Source organism: Homalodisca vitripennis, chromosome X (assembly GCF_021130785.1).
Source record: "Homalodisca vitripennis isolate AUS2020 chromosome X, UT_GWSS_2.1, whole genome shotgun sequence".
NCBI lineage: Eukaryota > Metazoa > Arthropoda > Insecta > Hemiptera > Cicadellidae > Homalodisca > Homalodisca vitripennis.
Genome location: NC_060215.1, coordinates 37,926,619 through 37,947,996, shown reverse-complemented (window position 1 = coordinate 37,947,996; position 21,378 = coordinate 37,926,619).

Sequence of the window (21,378 nt, the reverse complement as noted above, 5' to 3'; positions counted from 1 at the left end):
GCCAAGGAAATTAACTATAGATTTATTAGAAGTATTGAGCAATGATATATACAGTGCCTTGAAGGAAAATAGATATGTACAACAGATCTTACAAAGGCCTTTGATTTAGTGGATAACCAAATAATGTTAAAAAAGTTAGTAAAAATTGATATAGGTGGTCCAATTTTTATTGGTTTTCAATACTATTTTCAAGACAGAACATTGAAAGTAAATATAGGACCATACATAAGTGAAGGTTATGATCAAAACAATGGCTTACTTCAAGGAAGTATTTTATTGCCTTTGCTTTTAAAAATGTATTAACTAGCCTACAGTTTATAGTAAAATTTGCATTATACAGATGATAACATATTTAAGACAAATGGAACATTACCTAAACCTAACGGTTAGATATTTTAAAGTAATTCCATCAAAATAAATTCACAGAAAACCAAAGCAATAATATTTTAAAACTCAAGAGTAAATTTTAACTTAGATCAACCCTTAAGCATAAGTTGTGATAAATATACCTGTCTTATTGATCCTGGTATTTTTAGGTGTTAAGAACTGATTTTACAACAAAATATAAGACTTTTGGGTATTATATTTTATAGTAAAATGAGATTTTACTCACATTTAACTAACCTAAACAATTTGTTAATATTAGTCCTTTACAAATGCAGTAGGCTCAGTGCATATTTTTTAGTAACTACTAAAAGAATAATTTACTTCAGTTTGGTGCAGTCCATGTTTTATCATGACGTAACAATAATTATGTGGCACCTTACTATATATAATCACCCGTAAACAAATATTTTGAACAGAATGTATATAGCTCTGTTTCATGGAATTCAACCTTCTTTATTAGCCGTCATGCAATTTGATTCACTAGCAATGTATACAGATTTGGTTAGAAATTCTTTTACCGAGCAGTATAGAAAAAACAAAATATAGACTAGAATTATAAACAAGTAAATTCATAGTTAATAGGCAACTTAACAACTATGGGACATTTATTACTTTTTGTACGAAGAATTGAAGAACTTTTCGTTATTTACATCAATACAAAACAATTATCAAACCGCGGAGCTTTATATTAAATAAATTATTATTATAAATAAATACGCAATGCATTGATTTTACCATCCAACCATTCTATTTAAAATCATACTACTAATATATTGATCAGTATTTATTTTAAAAAACTCGAGAAAAACTGTTATTGAGAAAAATTAATGTTTAAATAGATGAAAACACCTTAAATATAGGTTAATACCAGTAATAGCTGAAAGATGGTTTGGAGAAAGTACAAGACAGCTAAGCCGAATGTTTTTATCGAGAGCAATAAATCGGAGGCAGAATAATCATAATTAAATTGTAAACCGTTAATTGAAAATATAATATTGCACGCTTATTACATTTTGAAAGAAACAAGTGCATGCTACATTTTAAAATAATTTCTTGATTTTTGAAAAGATAAACAATTAAGTATGGACTTTACAATTGCAATGAGTTGAATTAGATAGATAATAAAAAAAGGGACGAATCCACAAGTTTTGAGTGTATCTGTGAATAGGCCTTGATTAACGAATTCGGAAAATTCGGTTTATTACCAGGAAAATGTATAAACAATTTATTACCCCTTCCTTTGTGTTTATTTATATGATACACGGGTTTTAACTAATATGCGATTAAATTATAAGTAATAAAAACGTACTTTATCACATTCCTTTCATTAAAAATACATGAAATTCTTTTCAGCATTGGTACCTGAGTTATGAGGAAAACTGTACAGTAATCTAACCCTACCAAGTCTCCCATTTTAACGCATTTATTCAAATTATTTAAACAAACTGATTATTATTTTAAGAAATATGAATGTAATAAATTAACCATCTTATGTTTATATTTGACTTATTGTTAGTTTATAGTTAGTATTGACCATATGTAATAGTTTTAGGCGTTTAGATTGTTGGTATTAAATGTGATTGGATTTGTAAATAATTCCAACTAGATCAGTTATTGTTATTGATAAGAAATTAAAGTTCACTATTCAATAACATTGTTTAATTAACCAAGCATCCATGGAAGTGAATCAACTACGCGTCTTAATATTGGAACGCAAATACAATATACGCTGACGATTTATATTGTACTTTATTACGATTATTATTCTATTTTATTATTACTTTCTATTTAATTTTTAATATGACGTCACGAGGTTTTTGAATTAATCTGATTAGAATGGTTTTTGAAAATACATGCTTAGCCAGAACATAACCAAGTGATTTTGTTTATGTCCAGTTATGCAAAAGCACCCCATATAGCTCTGAGAGGCCTTATTGGGGAGTTGATATTAAGATGAAATTTCTGAATATTAAAGTTTTTTTACTTTTATATTTATTGATTGAAAAATACGAAATTAATTGCAATAAAGGTTTATATATGTACATATAAAAATTACACAATTTCGTTAATAAAATGTTAAAGCGTATTTCCTAAACGAGCCTTGTCTTTGGCAGTTTATGTATACACCCACCACAGTAAATGTTCGGCAGTTAAGGGGTTAAAGTGTTACGAGGCAAAACTATATACATTGCAGGTATTTTAGGTATTTACTTGGAATTCATACTCCCTTCCCAAATTAATTCATGTTGTTTTTAATTATTTTTATTTATTTTCAATTTTACATGACAGCTACATGACATGATATAGCACAAACAAAGTACAAAACTTCAATTATTCCCAAAACAGTCATCCTAACTAAAATTAATGTACTCTTAATATGAACTTTACATAACAAACTAAACTAAACTAAACTGCTGGCAGTTACACAAATTAATATTTAAATTTCTTTACACAACATAAATAAATGAACTCTATACAATTTAAATAAAAATAACAACTTGCTACATTGTACACATACACTTCTACAATGAACAATAAATTAAATCAAAATAAAAGATTGCTACATTTCTTTAAAATATTTTCCAAATTATCATTAAAAATATCTAAGTTTAATTGGTTTAAATTAAGAAACCGTAGAGTCTTGTACAAAGGAAAATTATAATGAGAAACTGTTCTATATCTAGGTAAAGGAAATAAATTAAATTCTCTAAATATATGATGTCGTACATGCAAACCAATGTGACTTAGCAAATACGAACTATCAACTGAATTATTAAGTAACTTACATAAAAAAACTTATTGAGGCTAGTTCCCTTCTTATGAGGAATGTTTTAATCTCAAACATTTCCCTTAAATGAGAAGTCGGCATGTCGTAAGGACATACATAATTATGTCGTTTGTAAAATAAAAATTTAAGAAATTAGTTTTGAAGAGATTTAATTTCATTTGCCTTAACTCTTAATTTTAAAGTTCTTATCAACAATTTTTAGACCAAATCGCTTAGGTTTAGGAATTATCGAATATTCTTATTATTAAAAAAATTATGTATTGTTCTTCAATATCGATATCAACTATTCACCAAGGTAACCATCCTCTAACTAAATATCCTGTGTAAAAGATGTAGTAATTCAGGAAGTTATACAACAAACAAAGGTAAGAACTGAAAGTAAACATAACGATATTTAGATAGAGTTTGTAATATTTCTTACCAAATCCACAAAAAGTGGAGGGCAGAAACAAACGTAATATAACGCTCCTCAAATGAGGGAAATGAAAGGTGCCAGTCGGATATGAGGGAACATTGTTTGTTAAAAACCATCTGAACATAAATCGACAGATGACATTCTGAATGTAATTTCCTTTCTGCGGAGTTAATTCCAAATGCACGAAACCAGAGTAACTCACTCAGTAGCGTTCAATGATGCATAACAATTCAGCTGTCCACTCGAAACTAATCGATCTGCTATTTGATTTGCAAGGTGAGTAAGAGTTATAACATTTATTTATATTATATATAAATATATATATATTATATATACATATATATATATATATATATATATAAATTTTATAGGATTTATATAGGAGTAACTTGTATTTTACTATAAAGCAATACACATAGAAATTAAATTAGTCTAATAGTATATATATATATATGTAATATATATATATATATATATATATATATATATATATTTGTCAAAATTACACCGAATTCCTATGCTATCTCTACTTATCTCAATTATTTTTTATCATAATATAATATTATGTATACTACCTTAATCAGGAAGCTAACCAACTTAATTCTAATAAGCAGTTAGCTTAAATACTTTCAGTATGACAATTCTGAATTGCGGCTGAAGGGCCAGAGAACATTTACGAGCGCAGAGAATTGGCGTCAGCCGTTTTCCTTCCCGGGTTTTTCAGTGAACCGTAGACTAAAAATTAAGGTATGCTTTGTGATAAATACAGTGTATTATACATTAATTGGTATAATTGTTCTCGGTATGATGTTTGCATTCTATACGTATTAGAATAAAACTATACATAATAATTCTGGGTTTGATTGGGGAGGTGAACTAGGTAATGAATAGAACAGAAATGCGGCTGGCCCTAATTTCCTGCAATTGGGTGTGTGTTGGTGTAAAAATACCGCAACCACTATTTTCTCACACTTTAATTTCATCGTGAACTATGACACCTAACCAGCTTTTCTTATGCAACAGTTTACCTTCATTTACTACAAGAGGCAAGGATCTCCAAGAGTTAGTGAAGAATTTACAAATTCAAGAATAGGTAAATACAATAAGGGCAAATTTCTTTGTCTATGCTATTTTTATTTTGAGAAGTCTGCGTGTTATATTATTATTTAAGATTGATAACAAATAAGCACGGAATATTATATTAGAAACATCTTGATATATTAATACTCTGAGTATAAACTTTATACAAAATTTAAAAATTGGTAACTAATAATTGTGAATTATAATTACAAAATAAATGTTTAACTACATTAGTGAACCATTGTTTCATGGATTTTTTAATATTCTGGTCCAAATTGTTGTGAATATTGAATTGAATAATTCACTGAGTAGGCAAATAAAATTTTACAAATTGTGTTTCGTGCTATTGCAATTGCAATCAGCTGTTCTGCACGATTGTACTTGTTGTATTTTGGAATTGTTTATGCCACGAAAGATGGATCTTTGTCGGTGGATAGATCATGCGGTTGATAATAACACGCTGTTGCATTTTGGGGTGGCCTAGTATAACGACAACCTGGCCTCACCCTCAAGCATTGCTGAGTCCTGCCTTATAGCTTTCTGGCCGTTACGAAATCTTGGCGTCGGAGTTGGTCAACAAAGCACAGTTTCTTGCCTTCTCCAGTTCTTGGTGACCCTCAAACACATGGTCTTCTACGATTCTTCGAGTCAGTTTTGATGGTGGTGTTCTGTACATCGTGTCGTCGAAAAATATAACTGCAATCTTCTTCCTGATAGTATAGCCCAGTAAAACCAAAAGCTCAATGAGAATGACTCTTCATCAAGATTGCACTTTATTTTGCAGTCTAGTTGTCCTGATGTGGAAACCATGTGTAGAGTTCATTTTGAGCTGCAACTTATTTTGTGAAAATTTCGTAATTATGTGACATCGTTAGATTCCAGACGCTAAACTAAAAGGAAGATGGACTGGAGCTAAATTCAACATTTACATTTAAACACAAAGGTTTTATTTAATGTCTGCTAATTAAACTACACTATCTGCACTTAAACTACTGCACTATCCACACACCACTGCACTGGTATGCACTGGTACTTTATCTTTAAACTATCTGCTTGTACTGCACTTTAACTATCTTATTTGCGTTATTAAACCATTTGTGCTAATCTATGTGAACCAGAACTATCCTGTTCCATTTATCCGAAAATGGAACATTAGTGAAGTGATGTATTGGTGCTGCAATCTGTAATTGCTTTAAAATATTAAAAATCTTGCTCAGATTCTAATTTCCTATGGTTATATTTAACACAGTTATATAAATGGTACTAAACGTTCACTTTACATTCAGTGGGACTTTGAGATGTTATTTGAATTAAAGAAATGCGCTTGAAGCTCACAGTTACTATTGTTATGAGTTACGACACCTTTTAGGAACGATGCATAAGAAGTTTTTCTGCAGCTCTTTATACTCAGGCAAAAATCTTAAAATACTAATAATCCTAAGTAGCGCAAGGCACTTTCCCCTTTCAAAGCAGACATTATGATGACAATGGAGATGATGTTGGAGAGTGGGTATCAATGCTTTGATTCTTTAAAATGAAATGCTATGTCTAAGTGAGATATGTTTTACATTCATTCATTGTCATCTAGCATTTTGTAAATCCTTAAGTAAATCAATTATTTAGTCATTTTTTTCCTTTTAACGTATATTATCCGTTATTAGTCGATTCAAATTCTATAATAAAATGAACCTTAGACTTTATTCCTAGCAAATCTTACCGGTATAAGTCTAAAATTAGATTTCGCATTTTTATTTTTATTCCCATAAGCAAGTAAAATTGAATAGAAAAAGACAAGCGCTGAGATGATAATTTGACACCCGTAAAACAGATAATTTCAACATACAATTATTGTACTAATACATCACTTTTATTTTACAGCATTCTTCACTGTAAACCAGTTTCAGTTATTAAGATGGGTGATGTCCTTTTACATGTAAGAAAACTAATATTATAAAATGTCTCTAAACCATACAAAAAATTAGACTGGAATCACGGAATTCATTTTTTTAAATTTGAATTTGAATTTGTATCCGAGCATGTTTCTATTCTTCCATGACATAAGGATTTACACATAAGGATTTTTGTATCTATAATTAAAATTTTTGTACAGTCAACCATTGCAACAGAGAAAACTCGTTTTGTTTTCGTTCAGTGACTTGAAAAATAATGCTGTTTGTAGAATCAAATTAAATATAAAATATAATTAATTCTTTTAAAATTTTATACGGTTCTTGCGCTAATAAAAGTTTATATTTCAAAAATTACTTATAGACACATAGTAAGATATGGTATAGAGAGTTGTTTAATTACAACACCAATAAAGCCCACTAAAAATGTTCAATAATTAAAAACAAAATTTTCATAACAATATATATAATATGTAATGTAATATAATATATAATCAACGTAGTTAGTGAGACTTTGTGAATGGTAACTTCCTAAAACAATCCTTAGAGTAGCAGATAGTATCAAATTACAAAATATGCTAGGGATACAGCATCTTTAGAAAGGAACTCCATTGCCCATAGTAGCCTATATGTATATCCCCGTTTATAAAAGTATATTATTTCGTTTTTAACCTCCTTAAGATGATTTTAACAGTCTGGTACCTATAATTCAATTGACATGAAAAGGTATATAAATGATAGTTTAAGAGGCTAGTTGGGATCTCCTTCCTTGCCAGGTGAATTATTTGGTAAACAGAGATGTTTCGAATTAGTACATTTAATATGTTTGCTATTGATTTATATTATTTACATCTATCCTAAATTGACCGATTTTGCTATGCCGATAAGCAAACATAATGATTTTTAAAGCTTTTTACCACATTAATGTTTGCCTTCAAATTCCAAATGATTAATTATTCTTACACATTCAACACTTTTTATGATTGTTTGTAATAAATAATTAATTTAAAATAATGTTATACAAGTATGTATCATGTGATTATTTAATACTAAAACTTCGTATACCTTATAGTCTCCCCTTTATTTAGTGTTTTTCAGTATTTGCCCTATTTTTCAAGTAGATTTTAGATAATTATTAATTATAAACTGTAACTATGATTGAAATTGTGTTTTACATTGTTTTGCTTGATTTACTGCAGTACAGTTTTTCATACTTATCATAAAAGAACGTATTGTAAATAATGGGTTATTTTACGTTAGATTAAAAGGATTAAAGAAAGTGTTGTCTACAAGTATTTGGTGGTATATAAAATAATAATATGAACTGTATAGTATTAAAATAAATAATTATTGACTACATTTTGGCTCAATTATGATAGCATCACATTTATATGAAATTTGACATTGATTGTAAATTGAAATTGCTTTGAAATTTCTTTAATTTTGGGTAGATATTGTATACGAAATCAGTCCAAAAATTTGAGAACTTTTTCAAGTTATTTGAATAGTATTTTTGTATTAATTTTGACAAGTCGTTGTTTTGTATTTGAATAAAGACTTTTTGGCAATAAGTAAATGGGGGCCATTTTGAGCATTTACTTTGAGCTTAAAAAAGGTTGAGGTAAGATTTCAACGGTAAGTTTAATTATTTTAAGTTTAATTTAGCACTACTTAGTATTAAGAATAAGTCTGAACAGATAAGTTAAGAAAAATAGTGTTTTTAGCGTAACTTTTCAATAAAACTTTGACAAGCCGTTGTTTCGTACTGGGTTGAGATAGAGACCTCTAGTCTGTGGCATTCGTCTTCTTTTATAAAGACCTTTAAAATGTAGTGTCATTTGATAGGGGTTTGCATTTAAAAATTCTGACTTGACCCCCCAACCCCCCATTTTGTGTTGAGGGGCTAAGTTTTCATGTAGTGCAAAAATCATCATTTGTCATTATATAACTACCCCCCAAAGGATATTGGTTTGTTTAATTCCGTTCGAAAGTTAGAAGGGGGGGGGGTGGGACTTTTTGGACACACAGTATACCTGTTTGAATTGCTGGTACTGACAAGAGTGTGGGAATTGCCGCAACAGTTCTGTAGGAGTTCACCACTTGGGCGGAAAACCAGATCATCATCGACTCCACTCGTCTGCATTTCATGTCCCTCTATCTGCACTACACTTCAAACCATTGGATGCATCATCTAAGATGCAGGCGTCACGCATATTTAAATTTGCTGCTGTTTATCATAGAATTGTGTACTATGATTTCATCGAGAAAAGTGTATCTCTTAACAGCCGCTGAAGATTCGACTTTAGACTTCAGCTTTGAAAATTAAATTATAACTGTTAGCTTTAAAATTCTTTAACATCTAGTTAACCTGGTTTAGACTTGATCTGATATCTACATTTGGACTAATAATCTAAATTCATAAATTGTGTCCCAGAGTAATTGGTCAGAACCTTCTCACAAAGGAGTATTATTAAAGCCAGACCTGAAGTTGAACAGCTAAAGAAATGAAATTCAGGATGAAGTTCATGAAGAAGTAGCTTTGTCTTAAAAATAAAATAAGCATCATGAAACAAAGACTACATGATTATGTAATTGAATGGATTTGATAAGTAACAAATCTAGCTCTAAGTACCAAATTTTTTTAAATGAAGGAAAAATAATTTAGATCACCATGAAAAGATATAAGCTTACGTAATGCCGTAACTCTTTGCGATGGTGTTCCTGCAGTATTTGAACACCTTTGCTCTCCCATGTTAAAGTGTATATTTTGTTTTTTTTTATTAATTATGAAAGCTCTAGAATGAACTATTTGTAGTAGGTAATCCATCTTTTCGCATTACTATATGGGGTAACTAAATGTTTTAATCGTTTCATTTATAAATGTATACGAAATACAAAGAACGAATTGAAATCTATATCAGCAACCTTAGTAGCATGTTAATGATTCGACTTTTATAAAATTTTTAGATGATAGCTTATGATATTAACATTTTATCTACAGACTTGAACCAGCTTAATATTGACGGGATACTTGACGATAATGACACATCATCTAATGTTTAAAAATTATCCCTAATGTTGGTAAAAATGTGTCACGTGGGGATAGTTACTTCGCTTCTGGTGGTACAACCGACATTGTCGTTTGATGCTTTAGTGACGATATAACCAGTTTAATTACATCTATTGAAGTTCTAGACTGTTATTGTGATTATTCTACCACGATCTTGTACATATTTGACCTATTTCGCTAACTAGGAATTGTCAAGCTACTATATTTTAACTTCAAATTCGGTTATACTGTAGTCTTGTTCTATTTTTAATAAGTGCTCGTCTTCAATCCTTTGGAAGTCTTGATCTAGAAACCAACGATTGTTTATTTAATAAGCAATAGTTTGACTTCTTAACCCAATCTTACACTACTGTCTATATTTTCAATTTTATAATCGATTGGTGCCGTAATAACCACTCTACACGTTGTGTGGGAGAACCTGTTATTACTCACTAATCCTGGCACAAGTTGATTTATGGAAAACTAAATCTTTGTTTGAAGATTTTATGACGACTATAAAATACCAAAGAATACTAGATATAAGAGAATACCAAATACATACTAAGCGATTGTTGTTTCCTAAGCTTGTCTGGCACACATTGTGAAGTGTATATCTTACGCTTGCAATAGTTTAATAATTTATATCGTAATGTTCAGAGTATTATGTCTAGTGCGGTGGAAATGGATGTAATTTTTTAATTTGCGATTCCTGATGTAATATTCACGTTTCTTAAATATTTATGAACTATAATACTTTTGATGTTCCAAGTATGGTGTTATATGGTTTATTAGTACATGACGGCAAACAAGTTAAGTGATTATTGATATTTAAAAATGTCTTCAGGATGGTAAAAATTAAAACGAAATATTTAACTCAGCTTTGTTTTGGCTCTTTTTGTAATTCCACATGAATGTAGTGTAATCAAATTCTCGACCCTTTTCTGTAATTTAGATTACTGAATGAATCCAGGACACAAACCGGATGTAACATAAATAACAATCCATGCAAATGCTCATTTTAGGAAAACATAACAATCGTACACCAGACACCCCGATGTTGTCTTTTTACTATTCTAGGATAGTCTGATCCAACAAAATCAATTTGCCACATTATATGGACCACCCTTACATGATTAAAGGCTATTAGGAAACTATGTACCGGTACATCTAAATCTTAGATACTTTGTAATGATAAATTCAAACACCAACTTCCATATAGTTTCAAAACTGAACTTTATCGTTTAAAAGTATTGTTTAGGTACCCGCTGATCGAAAACTACTTTGGGTTCACTTCCTAGAACGACGTTGAACTTGAATCACTCTTAAGGCCTTATATTTCGTAGTGCCGTTACTATTAAAACACCTAGAAACACTTTCTAATTTTATTTTAAAGTGTATAATTTTGCATATAAAACGATTAATATATATATATATATATATATATATATATATATATATATATATATATAAGATTTGATATGTTTTTAATAACTACTACAAAATATGAAAAATAATAAACAACGCTTTGGTGCATTTTTATCATTTAAAAATAAGGCATCCCCTATAATTGTACGACCAAAAATAAAGTCTTAGAAAAACTACTAATCTTATCATACGAATTTTCAAGTAAATAGATTAAATTTATACTTCCCTAATGTTATCGCTTTCGCTTTATGCGGAGCGGAGCACTTCGAAAGAACGTATTTAATATTAATGCAGGATACGGTTGGCAATATCTTACAAATAGTTCAATCATTATCCAGTTCAGAATTTAAATACTTTATTTATTGGGTGTAATATATTGTGTTATATAATACTTCAAGTATAGGATCCGTGCAAGCTTATAACTTAAATACCACTAACACATAAACTGTATTCTCACGCAAATATTGTCTAGAACACAAACAAGGAACGTTTATAGGGACGTTCAACTAATCATCATACACCTTATTTTTTAGCGAATATTGTTACGTTTTTTGAACAAATTGTATATTTGTTTGAAAATAATAATTTTTTTACAGATTATTATCTGGTAGCATTTAAAAACTTTTGCCATTTTGATTAATTGATTTTTATTTCCAACAACCTAACCAACATCCCTCTAATAAAAAAATGTTGCGTTTCTACCTTTTTTCTACTCAATGTAAAACACATTTGTACAACAATTCAATAGCAACTACAGAAGTTCAAGTTTGAGTACTCTTGTAAAGGCTATAAAGCAACCGTCGAATTAATAAATCTGCTGAGGGTACCATATTGTTTTACCAGCCTAACAAATGTTTTTTAATACATGCAAATAGCGTCACATGTTCAAAGGATGCCCGTGGGAGAGCGTATATTAACCTAGGAACCCAATAACTACGCAATAATGGAGAACAATGCCGTTGTCATTATCCTAAATTAAACTCTAATACGTTGCGGTTTACATGATGTACGTTTCATCAGGCAGTTCGGCTTCATCCGCCACGTTGGAGCAGATCATTATTTTGGATTGTTATTTATGTTACATCCGGATTGTGTACTGGATTCATTCAGTAATCTAAGGGTCAAGTTGAAAAGTTACGCTAAAAACACTATTTTTCTTATCTCATCTGTTCAGACTTATTCTTAATACTAAGTAGTGCTAAATTAAACTTAATATAATTAAACTTACCGTTGAAATCTTACCTCAATAAGCTAAATGCTCAAAATGGCCCCCATTTACTTATTTCCAAAAAGTCTTTATTCAAATACAAAACAACGACTTGTCAAAATTAATACAAAAATACTATTCAAATAACTTGAAAAAATTCTCAAATTTTTGGACTGATTTCGTATACAATATCTACCCAAATTAAAGAAATTTCAAAGCAATTTCAATTTACAACCAATGTCAAATTACATATAAATGTGATGCTATAATAATTGAGTCAAACTGTAGTCAATAATTATTTATTGTAATACTATACAGTTCATATTATGCCTTTGCTTTCAGACAAATTAGTGAAATTTTGATTGAAAAAGAAATTAAATTAGCTTACTATGCTTACATTCAATCACTTCTTTCTTTCGGAATAATTGCTTGGGGTGGGGCAAGACCATCTATTCTTATCCCCTCTTTGTTTCTCAAAAACGCATACTAAAAATAGGGTTTAACAAAAGTTATTCTACTGACACTCTATTTAGAGAATCTGCTATTCTTACTATTCGCCAACTTCTTTTAAAGACTCTACTGACGTACATTTACCTCAATTTAAACACAATCTTTTCAGAAATTACCCACCATCATGATACTAGATATGCGCATAATGTTAGGACTGTTACTTTACAGTTACGTAAAGAGTATTCTACAACAAACCCCTTTTATATATCTAACATTCTATATAGAAATATTCGTGTTCATCATAATAGATGCACTCTCTTTAAATCACCCTCCTTGGCTGTTTTCAAAAATAGAGTGAAACAATGGCTACTCCAATTAGGTATCACACAAGCAGAGTCCATTATATCTGCAGATTACCGAGCGGCCTGACCTGAACCACCTATCCTCAGGCACTTTATAATATCACATCCGACCACTAGACCACTATACTACTACTAAACCATACTACTACTGCTACTACACTACACTACACTACCATTCATACTAGACGCTACATTAGTACACACCACACTACTACACTATTATTACATAGAACCATGCTGACTTGATCTCCCCTGGGCCAAACACAATGATATGATGCCGTTGCATTATTATAGAAAAACTAACACTGAATTATTTTTTTACTAAACGTAACAAGCCAGTTCTCATATTAAATCGTGTTTTTTTCTTTTGTATAAATTATAAATTTTATGTTCAAAATTCTGGCACATTCTATTTATTAAATGCTATTAAAGATATCAAGTTCTTCATGTTAAGTTATCGTGGCGGACGATCAACTGAAGCCTGCACACAGGCTGAATGCCCATGCAGGCTTTATTCCTTATTAATTATTTAAGTAATATCTTAGCTAGATAACAAGTAAACTATTGTTTTCAAAACAATTCTGTTTAGTGCTTTACTATTGTCATTAATTTTAAGTGTATTTCATGTACAGTTGATGGAATAAACATTCATTCATTCATTCATTCATTCAATGTTATAGACTAAGTTTACAATCTTTCTTAGTCAAATATTAAGGTGGAAAAAATCTTATTCATCATAAAACTGTAACAGTTTTGAATTAATAATAGCAAAATATATTTTGATTTTGTTTATGACAAGCTCTCAGACAAAGTAAAGCCACTGTTTAAAAGTAATTTTAATCCAGCAATTAATTTAGCAAACAATGAATTTGCATCAATCTGACATTCTGATCGTTGTTAATTCTAAATCTATGTATCTTCCGTTAACGTACATATTTCAAAATCTTTTAAGTAAAGTTAAAATTGGGTTACCACTGATTTTTCAACTGTAATGGGAAAAGTGGATAAATTTGTAAACTTTAAAGAGTCACTTAAAAGTTTTGAAATAATTTAAATTAAATTTGTCAATTTGTAAATAGTTTTATTTTTTACACTAGAATAATTTCTGTCTGTAAAAATATTCTGAACCAAACTTTATACGTTGTAATGTCTTAACTACCGCTCATCAACGGCATTACAGGAAATATGGTGGATTTATGGTGTGCAGCTACCGATGAGCTATAATACTTTCTCGGGAAGTACAGGAAGAGCGTGTTAGGGATACGATTAGAGAAGGCGTTAAGGTTCAGGGTCCTTTTTATTCTTCAGAACCATCTTATTCTTTTAAAATTTCTTAGAATATTCCTCAGCATCACCTTTGCATTCCTAATGTAAATTCATCTACTTATATTAGCTATCACATTACACTTGTATATGTATTGATAACAACTTATTTGTATAATAATAAATATCGTATTTCAAATTATGTCTATTCAGAGATGTATTATTCTTTCTGCTGGCTAAACGATGTCGTTAAACCACAGCAAGTGGTGTGAAAAAAGATTGATTGTAATTTATACCTCTATCATTACCTTACATCATGCATCTAACAAACATGAAAAACACACAGAACGAACTAAACCACAAATTTTATAAACTCTGTATAAGCATTAGAAAACCTGATTGTTGAACGTAATATATAAATTTTTAGCTCAATAAAACTTTTAAAGCACTGTCCCATATTCAGATTGTGTTAAATTAATATTCTAATTTATTTATTGAATAGGAACATTTTTCGAATACTGATGAAATGTGTTGAACTGTGTAGTTCAATATGATAAAATACATATTGAACTCAAATTAATTTTTAGATATACATCTAAAAATAGCTAATCTACCACAGTAATTACGGTAAACCTAATGTCATGGTGTTCATAGCACATAATGTCATTTGCTCGACTGTTACATTGGTTATAGCTTGATATTCTGTAATTGGAAATGTAGTTAGGGATTTTACACTCTACTATACAGCATTAATTTTGATTTATGTTAAGATCTGATATATATACCTTCCATTGTTTAATTGTCTAATATTAGTATAATTATTTATGAAGTAGGTACAACATTTCTCGAATTTGTTTACATTTATAAAACATGCATGTGTCTGCTCGATCTTTTTTTTATAGTACGAAAATGCTTATTGACTTTCGTAAGACCTTTCCTCTTGCTATTCCGCATTTTAAACTTGGCACCACGGAAGCATAATTGCACTTTCACTTCGGTTGGCTAAAAAACAGTTCGTTTTCTGAAAAAAACATGTTCCTTGAGGTTTCACTATGTTTCTTGTTTGGAAACGGTTTGTTCACCTCACTATGCGACAGCTTCTTCTGTTTCTTTGAGCTAGCTGGCCAGGAGTACGTTAGATGTCGACCTTGGATTTCACAAATAATGACAATGGCTGCTTTTCAAAATTTTAAAGCACATTATCGTGTTTCTGTTCCAACGGCATCCAACTTCCTTTAGGCTTATGATTTCACTCTCCCTGTCCGGTTGTCTGTATTCTACGAATTTCGAGGCTGATATTCTACTATACTGCTGTACTCATTTAATTTATTCTTTATCTCAAAAAATAAATTTTATCAGCAATTACAATTTCCTAAATTTTTGGGAAAGAATTTAGTTTATGGCTTTACATTGCCCATATTCATTTCATTTCAAGGGAGACTTCTATTTAAAGGCAATGTTATGGCGGAACCTGTACCCACTCAGTGGTATTTACAAAACAATCCTTCTTTATCGAGCGCTCCTTGAATTTCCCTTTCTTGTTGCAGGTCCAAAAATTCACGCCTGTATCCGTCAGGCAATAAAATTAAAGGGAATATTTCCCTCACATACACTTTACAACTCACAGGCGGCCTGGCATTGATACATTCTTTACAATCAATAACTTAGCACGACGGTATTACTTAATAGAGATAACATTCACCTGCATTTAAGATGCATTATTCATGGCGGAAGTTATAGCGGCTCTGTTCAAGGTCAAGCAACAGTGATTGAAGCTTGTAGTCCACCAGTACGACAACCAGTCTTAACTGTCTAGCGAACTGAATTATTTTGCATCATTGCTTGTAATTGTAAGACCATCATTTATGTTGCATTTTTGGTTTTGGGTATCGAAGAGTGGAATTGCAAAGTCTGACTTGCAATGTTTTTAAGTCACTTGAGTTGAGATAGAAGAAACATATTTATATTATATACATAACCAACAAGAACGTAGCCAAGAGATCCGGACACCCATCAAAATTTTTAAATGTCTTAATAATTTTCAGCAAACGGTTACTATTACTAAAATAATTTTGTATAACTGACATGTACAGGCAATTATAACAAAACATTAAAACTAAGCAGAAAACAAATTTACCAATAACAATACAGTTCTCTTTTCTAGGCTAAACTAATTACAGTATAGATACGTGTTCTATTTTGATTACATGACAGAAATGTTTATGGTAAAATAACCCCTTGACGGATTTTCACAAAAATTAGTCGTAATTTAAACTGCTAATGAAATCAAAATAATTTGCATAAAAAAGAAAAACTGTTGCATTGACTTCCAACTACCCTTCTGATTATTAATAAACTGGTTTTCTGAACTAATAATAAGCTAAAACTTTCGGTAACATCCTGAATAGGCACTATATATATATATATAGAATTAGAATAGAATTAATTTATTCACCAATCATACACGTATTTAGCCCCGCTAAATTAGAACTTGTCAGCGGGGTCCACTAATACCAGTTTTTGTGATATACTGGCGGAAAAACAAATAAATTATAATATTACATAAGTGCTAGAAAGTACAATCTATTGAGTCTAGTAGTGGCACAAGTGGGCAAATCCATGACAGCGATCAAAAAGTGGCTACTTATTTATACATCTATATTGCTGCCTCCAATCAAATTAATCTAAAGACCATCGGCACACCACCAGCAAATCATAGCAATGTTTTATTGCAGTTCACACTTAATTATTATAGCTTACCTTTATCATACTTAAAATGATTTGATTTAAGAATCACGTGAGGGTATACCTATGCAGCGTTCATGGAAGGGGATGAACTTACTCCCCCCTGTGTGTGTGTGTTTGTGTGTGTGATAACTTATGATTAAATGCTAACTTAAACGAATTACAATATGTTACTTGACTTGATTACATAATTCACTCTACAATACCACAGTTTTATCGGTTTAAAGAATCCGCTTTAACTAAGACTATAGTAAAATATTGTTATTATCAGTTACAGTGATGCTCCAACTCGCCCATTTTTCTATCAATCCTCCCACTCGATAAGCAGTGCTTTCTAAAAATTAAGTGTGTAAATTAGAACTTCAGTCCAAGTGTGAATCACTCGACTCATATTGAAGCCTTACTTGAAATAAGGTGAGTTTGAGTGTACATATGTATACGTAGATTTTTAATTTAATCTCTGATCATGTAAATCCCATGTAATTATTTAAGAACATTAATTCTGCCACAGTATTGAGGAGCTGAAGACTAGTAAGATGAAGCTTAGTGCACACATTTTCACCAATCAACCCTATAAACTTCAATACCGTTAATTTTAGAAAATGTACGGAGCCATAACCATTTTTTTATTACCATAGAGTATAGGTAAATTCTTTATTCTCATATTTAGGAATGTGAAAGATTTAGATTCTGTAACGTGGCATTTACAGAAAGTTTAACAATGTTAAAGTAACATTTTAGAGGTAATCAAATTCTACTTTCAATCCAGATTTTCCAGTAAATAAAAAAATATAGTCTATATTTATTGCTCTTGTTCATGGAAAAGTCTTTGTATGTTAAAATCAACGTACAATGTTTGATGTACAATGATTTCCTGATTGACATACGTCATATGCAGCAATGAGGTAAATTTGGTTCTTTGGTGTTAGTCAACCTTCTGATGTGGTTTTACTTATTTTCTGTAGGTTATTCATTTGTTGTACTTAATTTATTATATTTTTGAGTTGTTTTTTTATTTTCTACTGTTTAACAATATTTGTATTGTCTCTTTTCTTTAAGAAACTTGTTGTATAATTTTGATTACAACTTGGAACGAATATACTTCGCTAAGGCAATAGTCGAGTAAGGTGAAATCGGACTAGGCATTCTAAATAATATGTCTAAGTATAAAAACTAATTGGGTACATTTTCCATAAAAGAAAAGAGTTTTATAGAAGAAAGATAAAATTTACTAAAGGTTATGCTATATTGTAAAAAAAGGAAAACTTTAACCTGAAATAATAGTTTTAAACTAAAATAATAATTATAGCAGCTGGGGATTACATCAATGATTCCAGAGTTAGAATATGAATTTTGCCTTTTAACACAAAGTCCAGAAGACCAAGAAAAATACTATTAACAAGCGATATGATGAAAAACAGTTGGCTTGGACCTAAACGTATAACTTCTGGAAGGTTGAAAAAAGGAGTAGAATTTTCCGATGAAACTCATTTTTAATTAAAATAAACAAAGTTGTCTAAAGTACAAAGTCTGATAATAAAACTGTGTTACCAAAACCTTTGTAGCAAACAGTAAAGCTCTTAGTAAAAAAGGATTTTGGTATTTTCTTGTACCAAGGTTTAGAGACGTTGTTACCAATATTTGTGATGATGAACAGTGAAAAATATAATCACATTCTGCGAAAACTTAATTTCTATGTATATATAATTTCTATTAATTTATATATTTCTAAACTTAATAACATATAAATTGTTTATGAAGAGAAATACCCCGTTTTTCAACAAGATCTTGCACCTGGTTACGCTTCCAAGTCAATTACAAAATTCAATAACGAACATAGTATATTGTTCTTGGAGTGCCCTCGAAACTTGCCTGATATCAATATCATATCACTAAATCATACAATATTTGTGCAATATGCAACAAGAAATTAAGAAAAGAAGATTGCTTTCTAGAACCATATAGAAAATGATGTCTGCATTAATTTAAGCTTAACCCTAATTAAGTCATGATCCTTAAATTCAAGAAATTAGTTGATTTCATTCCCAAAAGATTTGAAATGTTAATAGAAGCAAAAACAGCTCACATTACGTACAAAAGTTTATGTAGTATGTGAAAATTTCATTATTCAACCTAATAAATGTTTCTTTTTAACTGTAATAATTCTTTTTCAGAATAATGTTTACTTTACTACTAACTATAAGGATGCTTGGGGAAATCCAATTAGGTTGGGTGGTGGAATCGCTCTGTTGTGAAAGAAGGTTTTGCAATAGAAAGGAGCGGACTTGGTGCAATAGAAAGGAGCAACACTAAGGGAGCTTCATCCACTGCAACCCCCGTGGTAGACTAGACTTACCGATACATCCTTGTACATTTCTCGACCTATGCAGTTAGTGATGTGCAGCTCCTGGGCATCCATGGGGTTGCCCAGATGTAAGTGACACTTACTGGAAAGTGTAATCCAGCCAGAAGTGAAGCATCCTGGAAATTAGCTCTTTCTAACTGAATTTAATTTCTATATTTTATTATTTCTCTTTTTTACATACACAATCTACTTCCTACAGTGTTCTGATCTGTTTACTTCAATTACAGGAGAAGTTCAGACAATTCTGGAGAACTTCTAGATCATCTAAAGTTGAGATTGTAATATATCGTCTTCAGAGATATGTTTAATAAAAGGAATTAATACTTGGATATGCTACAAGCCTCGTGGTAACAAGTGTTTGTAATTTATTAAGTGACATATTTTTCCCCATAAACACTTTCTTCAACATGTTATTTTAATTTGAGATTATGTAACCATTACATATATATATATATATATATATATATATATATATATATATATATATATATTACTTTCATCTTAACTTAAATTATATTCTTATATGCATAGCCTATTCGAAAAGTTTATTGTTTTGGGGTTGTGACAAATACAGTTGCGTATACCGCTCACATAATAGCTAGGGACAATAAAACAATTTTATTATCTTTATAACTTTATTTATTCAATTTACACAATAACAATAATAAATGAATTAGAATAGTCATGTATTACTTTTATGTTGTATTTTTACACTGTCCCACTTTATTTTATCTTCTTCCAACCGCTACTAATCTATTCGGAAACTATTTATGTATTGCACTTAAGCTAAAGTTGAACACTATAACACCTATACTAAAGTTTTAGACCAGCTCATTTACAATTTGCTATACTTAAAACAATATTTTCATACCAGACAAAAATGTGTTCACTTAGTTACAATACATATTTTAAAGATACTTTTTGATTCAATGTTTAAGTGCCTTTTAATACGAGTGGGAATTACTAAACAAATCTCATTTTGTCGCTGGTATTTGGTAAACAGTTCAGCTGCAACCGATGCAGAATATTTTCTAAGAACCTGGGTTTCGTCCAAACTAGGTCCTGCAAGGATTTATTGTCTTCCTGTTCATATTCTTACAGTATTTCCGAAATAATTTTACCATTAACTATACCTATACCGGGGTTTAACTTTCACAGTATTCACCTTTATAATTAACCGAGTATTGATGTGTCTAACTTACTAAAGCTTGGATAATCTCACTTTTAGAGCCGATATCATTTCACATCATAGTGCATGGACTGGGTTTGAATCCTGCTTTTATTTACCACCTTTTAAATTAAAAATTGTAATATCTGCGTTCACACTTTTCAAATTGTTATATCACATCTGAGTGTCTTTTGCGTCTGTTTGGTTTGAAATCTAGTCGCACGAGTTCTACAGTTCTACCTCTACTGATACATGAGATAACACGTATTATTTACTTACTTTGTTATACTAGCGCTCTTTGCGAGATAATTTCTTTTATTGGCACATTTATGACAATTAATCATGATAAAAATTACTAGCAATGTACAGTACTGTAAAATACAATACTTTTGTAAATAGAATTTCATAACACACTATAACATTTAAACTAGCAATACAAACTTTTAAGCCATAACAAAACTATAACAAATTATGCACTTTAGCTTTTTAGACACTTAATTATCAGTTTATACCTTGTTACAAATTAAAACCAGACAAAAGTCTTACATCTACTAGGCAACTGTGTAGCATATTTATGTAATTAATTAGCAACAATTAAAATTAAACTGTATTGACTGAAACCAATGTGTTTCTTAATACATGCAAGAAGTCAAATCATTTTCTGAGCAAATATAATTGGGTTATAACATATTTTGAACATTATATACATATATTAACTTATTTTCCAAAGGAAAGAAAATAGTTTGAGAATACTAATTATATTGGAA